Raw genomic sequence first — 10,707 nt, 5'->3', positions numbered from 1 at the left:
CTTAACCACTGGACCACCAGGGAAGTCCCCATCGACCTGTTTTAACATCTTTACAAATGCAGCCTCTGCCCCTGAACAACCCTACATGCAGTGGCTTCTACTCTCCCTCAACCCCCTTGAGCCTTTCACCAAGCTTAAGAGATGGCACGAGAGAGGTCAGACAGGCGAGGTCTGAGGCAGCCCCCAGGCCGTGGCAGGACACCACGCTGTCATCTCTGGTCAGCCATGAACAGACCCTGGGCATTTCTTTCACTGACCCCAAACCTGGCAACCCAGGGACTCTCTATTCCTCCAGGAACAGGGGGATATTCCAGGACTTCTGGTGTGCCCCCAGTAGCCTGCACACCGAGAGAGAGAGGCAGACGAGATCAAGAAAACAGGTTTTGTACAGTTAGAGAAAGACTTTGATGGTTCATAACATCAGGGAAAAAAATTCCAGTACCCCGGGGCAAGCTGCAATGTGGATGCTCCTTTCAGCAGCCTGCCTCTGATTGGAGCCGCCTGGAACCTCCCTGCCAATCAGCATGAGTGCTGGGAAACCTGGAACTTTATAGCTTAGCAACGAGAAATCTGGAGGAACTCTGGAATTAATTTAAGGAAAGGAGAAGGGAGGTGGGGAAACCTAGAAGGAAATTAGTAGCCAAATAATCAGACTTCCTGACTTTATTATTACCTTTGTGGCCAAGGCAAGTCATTTTCAGCATTAATTACAAGCAGAGAGGGAATGGGCCAGCTATCTTGTCTCAAACTCTGCAATGTTTTGTTTTTGTTCTTTTTTTTTTTTCTTCCTGCACTGGCGCTGGGGTGGGGATGTGAACAGAGCCAAGAAAGAACAGACAAAACAGGTACAATAATTAAAGAAAAACCACACCCCTTCGTCTGCCATAGCTCCCTCCAGGAGCCTTGTCGGCAGTCTCTCTGGAGTCACCTTCTATCATATGACATCGAGGATGTCAGCCTGTCTGAAATGGGAACTGGAGGTCACGGTGGCTCTAGAGGGTTTCTGCAACTTCAGATGGAGGCGCAGTCAGAGGTGGTGATAGCCTGGTCGGTCGGTCCATCTGATGACTGTTTACTGAGCATCATTCATGTGTCACCGTTGAATCAGGGGCTGTAAAACAGAAGTGTGCATTACATACCAGTCCCTGCCTCCCGTGGGTGGGGAGTCTGGCTGGGGTGGGGGAGCCTAGATATTAATAATCAGTTTTAATTTTATAAGGCATGAAACCCCAGTACTTCTGTGGGGACTTGGCGCTGGTTCTCACGTCCTAGAAAACATCCCTTTAGATGCCTCGCTGTGAGACAGAGTGACTGACTCATCCCAGTTGGCTCTGAACTCTCTTGATTTAAGCACCTAAAGTTCCCAGTCCTGGGAAACCCCGAGATGACTGGTCACCCCACCCTGGGACAGGCTGAAATGGGGCAGGAAGCAGCCTCCCTTAGCATGTGGGACTTCCCCAAGCAGCTTGGACACAGGTCAAGCGGCCAGTTTGCTGTGTGGCTTGGAGTAAGTTACTTGGTCTCTCTGGGCCACTGTTTCCTTAACTGCAAAATGGAGTTTGACCTGGTGAGCTTTTCATCTCCTGGAAGTTCTGGTTTCCTGGCCCTGCTGCTGCATCTCAGAACCGAATCAATGCAGAGGGCTGAGCAAAGAAGGCAGGGCCGTGTACCCACAGTGCAGCCCCGGGCAAGTATCTCACTTCCTCCATAAAATAGTTGGAAGAATAGTACTTACTTCGTGGAACTATGAGCACTCAGTTAAGTAAAAGTATCCTATGGGTTTGGCATAGCTGGATACTCTCGAGTTGCAAAGTGTGGATATCTTGGTTAACAAAAAGTAAGATTAAGAAGTATGACATTATGATTAAGAGTTATGGGAATTCCCTGGTGGTCCCAGTGATTAGGACTTGGTGCTCTCACTGCCTGGGCCCTGGGTTCGATCCCTCATCGGGGAACTAAGATCCCACAAGCTGCAGGGTCAAAAAAAAAAATGAGTTACGGAGTTTCCTAACTAGTGACTGCCAGTTTTCAAAAAAGTTTTTTAAATATGTACTTTATCACAGTACATACTCTTTTTTTTTTTTGCTGCTCTGGGTCTTAGTTGCAGCACTTGGGATTTTCAACGTGGCATGCGAACTTTCAGTTGCAGTATGTGGGATCTAGTTCCCTGACCAGGGATCGAACCCAGCCCCCTGCATTTGGAGCACAGTGTTAACCACTGGACCACCAGGGAAGTCCCTTGTTGTTCAGTTGCTAAGTCGTATCTGACTCTTTCTGACCCCATGAACTGCAGCACGCCAGGCCTCCCTGTCCTTCACCATCTCCCACAGTTTGCTCAAACCCATGTCCATTGAGTTGATGATGCCATCCAGCCATCTCGTCCTCTGTCGTCCCCTTCTCCTCCCGCCCTCAATCTTTCCCAGCATCCGGGTCTTTTCCAATGAGTCAGCTCTTTGTATCAGGTGGTCCAAGTACTGGAGCTTCAGCATCAGTCCTGCCAATGAATATTCAGGACTGATTTCCTTTAGAATTGACTGGTTTCATCTCCTTGCAGTCCAAGGGACTCTCAAGAGTCTTCTCCAACACCACAGTTTGAAAGCATCAATTCTTCGGTGCTCAGCCTTCTTCATGGTCCAACTCTCACATCCATACATGACTACTGGAAAAGCCATAGATTTGACTATACAGACCTTTGTCCACCAAGTGATGTCTCTGCTTATTAGTATGCTGTTTATGTTGGTCATAGCTCTATCACAGTACATACTCCTGATTGCCTTTCACCTTCAGGTGTCTAGTTCCATGAGGTGGAGACGAGGTCCTTTTCGCCACTGTCTCCCCATAATAAAGATTTGTTGAGTTCACTGAGGTTGTATCAAGCTCATTTTACTGGTGAGAGAATTGAGGCTTGGGGAGGTGAAAAGTCCTGCCATTAAGTGGAGAAGAGCTGAGCCTGGAACTGATTCAGGGTCTTGTTCTCTCCATTTATTGGCCTCTGCTTCCTCAGGGGGCACATAGGGAAGGCCTGAGTGATGGCAAAGGAGTGCAGGAGGCGGATGTGGTGGAGGGAGTAGGGCTGTGAAGATCTGCCTAGGAATTCTCCAAAGGGAGCAGCTATGATGGGCCGAGCGTAACGCCAGCAGCCTGGCTTGATCCTCATGTGGACAGGAACCTTTTGGATGCTGCTTTCTCACCTCGCTGGTTGCCATGGCGACACAAGAGGGTGTGCACACATGCATGCACTGAGATGTATCGCAAACCTGCTACCCAGGCTTGCCTCAGAGATGCCAGCAATGGGTAGGCAAGTCAAACAAATAACACAAGTGCACACAGGTACACGGTACCGTAACCCTAGCTGTGCATCACCCAGCTTCAATAATCACCAAGTCTCAGCCAACCTTGTTCCATCTATAACCCCCCTTCCCCTCCTTCCTCATCCTAGATACTTACAAGCAAATTCCAGATATCTTCTGCAAATATTTTAATGACTCCAAAAATAAGGATTTTTTTTTTTTACTGCCGTCATCCATACTAAAACGAATAATGCTTTAATAATCAGAAAATATCCACTGTTCCCAATTTTCTGGTTGTCTCATTAACTATCTTCTTTACAGCTGACTAAAATCATTCATACAAAATGGCTCATACATTGTGGTTGGTTCACACGCCTCTTACCTCTTTCTTGATCTCCTCCCCTCTCTTTTTCTTCTCTTGCAATTTATTTATTGAGAAAACTGAGTTGGTTGTTCTATAGAGTGTGCCAGTCTGGGTTTTGCTTATTGGAAAATCCCATGGACGGAGGAGCCTGGTAGGCTGCAGTCCATGGGGTCGCTGGGAGTTGGACACGACTGAGCGACTTCACTTTCACTTTTCACTTTCATGCATTCGGGAAATAAATGGCAACCCACTCCTGCGTTCTTGCCTGGAGAATCCCAGGGACGGGGGAGCCTGGTGGGCTGCCGTCTATGGGGTCGCACAGAGTTGGACACGACTGAAGCGACTTAGCAGCAGCAGCAGCAGCTGGCATTATATCAACATAATATAATACCTGTTCCTCTCTGCTCTATATTTCTTATAAATCAGTAGTTAGATCTAGAAGTCCACTTAGACTCATGTTTGTTTTTTTGTGTGTGTGTATGACTGCTTTCTAGTGGATGCTTCCTATTTCTATTTGAAGACACATAATTTGTGGTTGTCCCCCTTCATGATGTTAGCAACCATTGATGACCGCTGTCTAGATCCATTAGAGGTTGAAAATGGTGGCCTACTAATTCTATTCTTCTGTCTTGGTTAGCTGGAATATGCCTATAAAGAGACCTCTCCTAATCGCCATTTGGTTCCTGTAAAGTATGGCTCATACCAGAAAGGATACATGCTTGACTCTTTCCTCTTTATTTGACAGTTTTCAAACTAAGAAGCTGGTCCCAGGGAGTTCTCGGGTGGCCTAGTGGTTGGGATCCCAGGCTTTTGCTGCCAGGGCCTGGGTTCAATCCCTGGTCTGGGAACTGAGATCAAAAAAAAAAAAACACGTCAGTCCCAACATCCTCCAAAGATGACAAATGAGTTTATGTTTCCCTGTTTTTCTAAGTATCATTGTGAACTTACAGGTTTGGACATACATAACCCATTTTCTTCCACTGCAGTTATTATACTTACCAATGCTCAAAATGTCCCATCTTTGGCCAGTGGGAATCTCTTCACATTGTCTTCCTGACTCCTTTCTGACAAGTCCCCTTAAGTCTGTGACAGTTTCTGAGCCACCTGGATGCCAAGCTGTTCGGGCTCATCCTCCACATTTCCTGCCTCAGACCTGGAGTCTGCCCTCTCTCCACACAGCACTTCTAGTTAGAAGTGGGGTTTAGAGACCACAATGTGGGTGCTGCGAGTGCTCACTGTTCCTGAATTGCCCGTTACATCAAACCTTTTCAGTGGACAGGGACAGGAAACACATGCTTTATTTTGTAAGGCAAAATGTAATACCAGTCTATTATTCTGTAATACCAATACTTCCCATTCGGACTGCGGACTCCAGGTTTTCACTTCATCTCTATGATCTTACATCCACATCTCTTTTCTTGCATGACCGTGCGACAGAGCCTGTTTCTAAAAGCAGAGCTCCCCATTGGATCTCCCATCAAGCAGGAAGCATGTGGGAAAGCACTTAAGTCTTCCTCTCAGAAATGAGCCTGTCTCTGATGAGGAGGTTTAGAAGTGGCTCTGAGAGAAGCCCAAGTTGTGGTCCACAAGGGATCACATTCTCATGGCAAATGAGCCAGCGCCTTTCACGATCCTGTGTGTAGAGCCTCACATCTGATTGCTCTTAATTCACAAAGCACCTTTAAGTCACATGAGGAATTATAAAAACCCCTCTCAATCACAATTAAGTCAGAATCTCTGGGGCTGGGACCCTAACATTTTTTTAAAAAGCAGTCCAGGTAATTTTATTTATGTGGCTGTGGAGGGTCTTAGTTGTGGCATGTGGGATCTAGTTCCCTGACTAGGAGTCGAACCCAGTGCCCCCCTGCCCTGCTCCCCAAATCGAGAGTGCAGATCCATGCTTTCCTGGACTACCAGGGAAGTTCCAGTCCGGGTAATTTTTTTTTTTAATGTTCAATTCACCAAAATTTTAGAAAGTCAGTATAGTTAACAGATAATAAAACATTGATAAAGGAAATAATTCAGTCTTACAGCTATTTTGCCTATCTGGAGTATAGTCATTAAAATAGCCAGATAGGATATTACATAAGAGTCCAGGTGATTTTAATGTGCAGCCAGGGTTTAGAATCACTGCTCTAGTCCTTCCTTCTCAGCCAAAGGAAGAGAAGGAAACAAGGGCTATGGTGGATGCTGCCTTCAAAGCCCATTAGCTTGAGGTTGAAACCTAGCACTGCCTGTCTCTACCTAGGAAACCTCTGGAATGGCGCTGAACAATGGAACTTTCTGCAGTAATCGAAATGATCTATATCTGCACCATCCAATGTGGTGGTCACTAGCCCTGTATAGCTATCAGTGCAACCTAAGCAGTGAAATTTTAGATTAAAACATTTTAAACTAATTTACACAGAAATAGCCACAAGTGACTAGTAGCTATCATCTTGGACACCACCACTCTGGGAAATCACTTAACATCTAGGAGTCTCATCTTTAAAACAGGGACAAATAAGAATGACTTCCTTGGGCTGTGGTCGGGACTAGAGATAATGTATATTAAGTGCCTGGTATACACAAGACATTCAATAAAATGCTGCTTATTTTCCTTATTAACATCAGCCTGTCACTCCTTAAAGAAAGAAAGAAAGGAAAACTTGCCCAGAAAATAAGTGCTCAAAAGTACCGGACTACAGAGACTAAAAATTCTGAGCTGTTCCAGAGAAACTCTCAGAAAATATTTCTTAATTGTAGAAGTTCAATTACAGCGAGAGGTTATCAGTTGCAAGGGCTGTATTTCATTACCGATCTAGCCACAGCTCAATAAATTAAGCAATCACTCAAAATAACATGTTGCTTTAATCCCCTCTTGGAATAAATTCAAGTTGCTTGGTTTTATATTAGCACAGCTCTTGAAAGGCAACTCACATTGGCCTCATTTCTGTTTCTTCAATTCATCAGCCCCTCTCTGGATAAATCTTTGCATCTCCTGACTAGCAGGACAGAGGAGTCCCAGCCGAGCAGACCTCCTTTTATTAAAACCGGAGTGTTTTCCATCATTTGGCCTTTACATGTTCCACGTTTCATTTGCTGAAATTACTGGCAGGTTTATCTGCAACAAAGACAGAAAGAGAGCAAGAGGCAGCAGCCCAGTTCTGAAACACCCCTCTGAGAAGCCCAGCTCGGACGTGCGAAGCAGACGGTGGTGGCTTTTCCACCCTCATCTTCTCCCTGGTGGTTTCTCATCTCACAGTAGAATTTCGTTTCCCCTAGAAACTTGGCACCGGAGGTGTCAGCCCGGGAACATATTTGTTTGTGTAAATTAAAAGGAGAATATGTTTTGACCATATTTAAGTTCTAGCTGTGCTAAAGAAATAAATACTGAGTTGCACAATGTGCCTCACTGCATGGTTCTGGCTCACCTCCCCAGACTCTGTCTTTGTTTATAAAACCTAAACGAGAGCTCTGAGCAGCTCAGTGCCTCAGACAGCTACAGGGAAAACCTCACGGGCTATGCCCACCCCACAGGCCCACATGGAAAGTCCGCTTACCTGAGTTTGAGATCTGACATGCTGCTGTCTTGACAGGATGGGCGAGGGTGTTGGCAACAGACACCCTCACCTGTGCATTGTTGATGGGCGTGTGAATTTCACCACCTTGGTGAATGGCACTGGGCAATAGCTGTAGAAATGTAAAATGTACACATTGACCTGGAAATCCCATGTCTAGGACTGTATCCAATGGTGTATAGCTGGACAGATACCAGAGAGTATCTATAACATTAAAATCCTGGAGTTAAGTGCTTACAGTAGGGGACAGGTTAAGTGTGGTGCATTGCTAGAAGTCCTTAGAAAGCTTCTGGTAGGTCAGAGGGCTGTCGTGCCTTCAGGATATAAGCCATCCCAGCCCCCCGCCACTGTTCTTAGTGTTAGAAGCCAAACGAGTGTGTGCTCTCGAATATGCTTAGAAAATTTATGAAGATTATGCCGACTGCATATGGTGATTACATTTAAAAAGTGAAACTGGAGTTAAGAGGAAAATTGCAAAGGGGCTCCTGTATCTCCCATGTTTCTGTACTGTTTTTCTTACCATATGCATGGTATTATTTTTGAAAATTGGGATAATTAAAAACACAGAAAATGGTGTTTAAAAAATCATTTCCACACTTGACGGGAGCGAGGTAATATGATGATAATACTCTTTTCATCACATATCTGTCAGGCCAATGAAGTGGTGGTGGGAAAGCTTTGCTTTTCTGGTCTTTAAGCAAATAATATAGAGGGCTGAATGGTGACTCCTAGAGCGAGCAAAGGTATGTCCACGTCTCTCCCAGAGCCTTTACAGGTTTCCTTATATGGAAAAGCTGCGGTTAAGTTAAGGGTCTTGAGGTGGAATTTACCCTGGATTATTCAGATAGGCACTAAATGCAATTACAAGCATCCTTTTATGAGAGAAGCAGAGACAGACACACAGGGACGAACACAGGAAGACAGGCAGAGATTAGAGAGATGTGGCCACATGCCAAGGAGTACTGGGGCCACCAGAAGCTGGAGGAGGCAAGGAATGGACCTTCCTCTGGAGCACCTGGGCGGGGTGTGTCCCTGCCAAGTTTGGACTCCTAGCCTGCAGAAGTCATAGGTTTAATAATTATAACAATAAGGAAATGATAGATTTTTGTTGTATCAAGCCACTCAGTTTGTAATAACTCGCCCTAGGAACCTAACACATCAGCCGACACTCACAGCACCTGTAAAATGCATGAATTGCATGTTTGTTGCTTAGTAAGTCCTGTCTGATTCTTTGCGACCCCATGGACTGTAGCCCGCCAGGCTCCTCTGTCCATGGGGATTCTCCAGGCAAGAACAGTGGCACTTCCTTCTCCATATCAACATATGGAATGCAGTTCACCAGTCACAGGGAGCTCTGGATGCTGGGAGAGTGGGTGGGGAAAGCAATCTTCTCAGCAGCTCCACTGAAATCAATCCTGGATTGGTCCTGCTTAGGTCACACGACCACACCTGAACCATATGAAGTGCATAGGGAGAAACAAATTTGGTAAGGTGGTTTTGGTGAATTCGTGCCACACACGGTTAGTGAGCATCTAATAGGCGCTGCCGACACAGCAGAGAAGAAATTAAAGATAGCTGCCCACCTGGAGCTGACACTTCCGTGAGAGAAAGTAGATAAATAGAGCATGGAGAAAGACCAGTGGTGGTAGAAGGGAACAAGAAAGCATGGAGAAAAGCAGGGATCGAGATGGGGTCTGGGAGAATGCAGTTCACTGGCAACTGCAGTACAGGAAATCAGAGAACTGACTTTGGAGGAGAGGCCTAAAGGAGATGAGGGCATGAGCTGTGTGTCCGCCTGGTGCAAGAGTATCTGGCAGAGGAAACATGTATAGAACTTAACACACTGGTTGACCTGAATCAGCAGGAAGGAGCGACCCTCTCTCCCCTTCTTTCCCTGCCTCCCGCACTTGCTGCCCACCTGCTGCATGCCAGCCACTGGAGTGCAGAGATGAGTGAGACCTGGGCTCCAGGCTCAAGGTCACCACTCACAGGCAGGACATGTCATTCCATTAACGTGGTGGGCGTTGGAGCAGAGGCCAGGACAAGCTGCAGGCTCCGTCCTTGGTGGAGAGCCTGGTGAGGAGAAGTGGATGTGTGTTGGGAATGAGGTCACAGAGATGCAGGCAAGCAGAAAGAAGTTGGGACTTGAAGTCCAAAAATAAATGTTGAGCTCTGATTCAGTGGTAAATTAATTGGAAGCAGGCTGGTGGTGGTGGGCAGAGATGGAGAGGGGCCCAGGGGAAATCTCTCATTCCCAAACACAGCAAGGCAAACCTAGGCGGAGAACTGAGTTCTGAGGATAACCTACCCTGCTTAGCTTCACAGAGTCCATGAGAAGGAACAAACAGTTCCCAAGTCCTGAATTGGGATGCTCTGGTGCATACAGAAACCAGAGCTGATCTGACTGAGGTATGATGGGGGATTCATTACTCAGGTAACCATGCTGAAGGACGAGAGAGGCTGAGTCACTCTTGGATCCAGGGACAGAACGCAGCGCCAGTCTCTCTGTTTCCTCCCCAAACCCCCATCCCATCCCGTGTTCCTCCCTTCCTCCATGTTGGCCTCAGTCTGTGCGGTCACTAGTAGCTCTGGATGCTGGTGAGTGGGTGGGAAAAGCAATCCTCTCCCCAGCTCTACTTAAAACAATCCTGCCTTGGCCCTGCTTAGGTTACGTGATCACACGTGGACCAAGCACTGCAGCCCAGCTCAGAAGTGGGCTGCTATGATTTTTCATATCGAGTCACGTGTCTACACTTGGACCCATTACTGTAGCTGAGGCTTCAGTGTTATATGCAGCCATCTTTGGCCATATTCCCACTGGGCATACTGTCTCTTACTCGGAGGGGTAGAAAATGCTGGCAGGAAAAAAAACCCAAAAAACCCAGAGCCACTTACCTCTTCCAGAGACTTCTCCTGGCTGTGCTGCTTCCATAGTCACTCTGAGGGGAAGATTGCCACAATTCTGAGTTAGGCCTTGCATTAAGATATGCTGTTTGTAAACCCCATATTTGCAAGGATTTACTCAGACCTGGTGTTGTAATTGTTTCCTGCCATTGTTGCTATATTATTTTAATCAAATATAAAGTGTTTTCTTCCTCTTTGGTTTATGATTTCCTCTCCTGTCCCTAAGTAGGAACTGTGTCTGTCTTGTTGGTTACAGCTCATGCCCCATACTTAGCCTCTTAATTTATAGTTCAGTTCAGTCGCTCAGTCGTGTCCGACTCTTTGCAAGCCCATGGACTGCAGCACACCAGGCTTCCCTGTCCGTCACCAACTCCCAGAGCTGGCTCAGTCTCATGTCCATCGAGTTGGTGATGCCATCCAACCATCTCATCCTCTGTTGTCCCCTTCTCCTCCTGCCTTCAATCTTTCCCAGCATCAGGGTCTTTTCTAATGAGTCAGTTCTTTGCATCAGGTGGCCAAAGTATTGGAGTTTCAGCTTCAGCATCAGTCCTTCCAATGAATATTCAGGACTGATTTCCTTTAGGATTGA

At 46.4% G+C, this 10,707-nt stretch overlaps 1 long non-coding RNA gene across 3 annotated transcripts in view; it reads right to left on the bottom strand.

Annotated features, from left to right (window-relative positions):
* Nucleotides 1–648: 648 nt before the first annotated feature.
* The window catches only part of LOC104995535, a 23,192-nt gene continuing 13,133 nt past the window's right edge, over nt 649–10,707 (bottom strand). Inside the window, exons 1-3 of one of the 3 annotated variants that reach the window (XR_826062.1) lie at nt 6,574–10,475; nt 4,358–4,502; nt 649–1,111 (exon numbers count right to left, since the gene is read on the bottom strand). This is a non-coding gene — a long non-coding RNA (uncharacterized LOC104995535). Of the gene's footprint in view, nt 1,112–4,005; nt 4,503–6,573; nt 10,476–10,707 lie in introns of those variants that run through there. The other 2 variants (XR_826064.1, XR_826063.1) reach the window with 2 other exon arrangements.

Source organism: Bison bison, unplaced genomic scaffold (assembly GCF_000754665.1).
Source record: "Bison bison bison isolate TAMUID 2011002044 unplaced genomic scaffold, Bison_UMD1.0 scf7180017864283, whole genome shotgun sequence".
Lineage (NCBI taxonomy): Eukaryota > Metazoa > Chordata > Mammalia > Artiodactyla > Bovidae > Bison > Bison bison.
Note: the sequence above shows the minus strand (reverse complement) of the source record. Positions and strands in the feature narration are given on the sequence as shown.